This window comes from Triticum aestivum, chromosome 4D, assembly GCF_018294505.1.
Source record: "Triticum aestivum cultivar Chinese Spring chromosome 4D, IWGSC CS RefSeq v2.1, whole genome shotgun sequence".
In the NCBI taxonomy this organism is placed as follows: domain Eukaryota; kingdom Viridiplantae; phylum Streptophyta; class Magnoliopsida; order Poales; family Poaceae; genus Triticum; species Triticum aestivum.
Genome location: NC_057805.1, coordinates 506423765 through 506425615, shown reverse-complemented (window position 1 = coordinate 506425615; position 1851 = coordinate 506423765).

The following is a 1851-nucleotide window of genomic DNA, read 5'->3' as shown; positions in this document are numbered from 1 at the left end:
CTAGGAAGCTTCCCGGAGGACAAGGAGAAGGACCCCAAGACCCAAGAGCTGACCGGAAGCGTCAAGATGAAGAAAAGGAAGCGTGCAGAAATTGCACTACCGGACAGTCCGGTCCCCACAGCGGACAGTCCGGTGGCACACGAAAATGCGTCTGTCCTCACCGGACTGTCCGATCCTTACCACCGGACTGTCCGGTAGGCCCAGTTTCACTACGAATTGGGCTAAAAAGCCCATGTAACCTCTGAGGCCCATACCCTTTCGCCCCTAGACTATATATTCCGTGCTCCTCTCAGTTTTTAGGGTTAGCTAAGATTAGAACTAGACATTAGAGCTTAGCTCATGTATCTCATCTTGTGGGTTTCCTCTTGAGGGAGAAGACTCCATTGGAGTTCAAGGCCTCCATTGGAGAAGATCCCTAGGGATTCAAGACCCCATCTAGGGAAGGATCTATCTAGATCATCAAGACCTCATCTCCTTTGGATTTGGGATGAACTTTACCTTGTATCTTTCCCTTTGTTGTTCTTGTACCTTTGTGGATCTTGTGTGATCGTGAGTCTAGTGGATGTGTGATTGGACTTGTTCTAGAGTGTTTTCCTCTTGTGATTTCCCCTCTTGTTCTTCGTGTTCTTCGCGTTCTTCGTGGATTCCCCTCCAATTCGTGAAAGATCTCCACTTAGGGTCTCCACCCTACAACATCTTGGTATCATGAGCCACGTTGATCACGAATTTGGAGTCTCCCCCACCATTTTCTAGCCTTGTTTTGCTTGATTTCGTCCTAAAATCTGAAAATCCCCACCAAAAATAGCCCCATTTTTTTTTGTAATTTGTTGGTTTGATGATGTTTTGTTGATTTTGATCCATGGATTCGTTGTGTTTCGAGTGGATCTAGCTTCCCCACAAGTTTCCCCACCTTCCATCCACAAAATCTCCTCAATTTTGACCCCAAAATTATCCAATTCCGCCCAAAAAATTCGAGTTCGTCCTTTCCCAGCCCGCACCGGACTGTCCGCACACCCGTAGCGGACTGTCCGCTGGCATCAGGATCAAAAGCGCTTTTGGACCGAACTGCCCGCTCCCCAATACCGGACTGTCCGCTCGAATCAGAAGGTTTTCGGATGAAGACCGGACTGTCCGCTACACCGGACCGGACTGTCAGCTAGTTCAAAAACTGCTTCGGCTGATTTCTTGTTTTGGTCATATCTTCCACATCCGGAGTCAGATTTTGACGTTCTTTAGCTCGTTGAGTAGCTATTGACATCCCCCATCCATCTAGATATGTTCCAGCATCATTTGACTCCATCAAAATTTTGACATTTTGACACCTTTGCCTAGGCCCTCCACCATATCATCCGCAAAACCACCATAGCTTTCCGCAACCTAACCCATTTTGATCCATATAGCATTTGTGGTTGCTTGAGTGGTGACTTGAGTCTCCTAAGGTGTTTCGGCTACTTAGGGACGGTTGCTTCTTCGTCAACCACTACCACCACTTCCGCATTGTCAACTCTGGAACCACCATCGCATTCTGCTACCACCATTTGACATTTGACATTTGAGATTTTGAGTTTGCGGTTTTTTCCGTTTCCTAAGGTGTGTCGGCTAATTAGGAACGGTTCTACATCGAGAACACCGCCACTCATCATCGCCATGAGGTCTTCATCGACATTGACCACATCACCATTTTGACAACCTAACCGTAAGCAAGAATGGTAACCTCTTTATCATCTTGGTATCGTGGTATCCCATCATTGTACATTCATTCTTGCCATTGCTTTGTTAACCCCTAGCCATTTTGCGTCACTTGCCTATTGAGACTAGCCATTTGAGTATTGCCGGGAACGTTACTTGTGC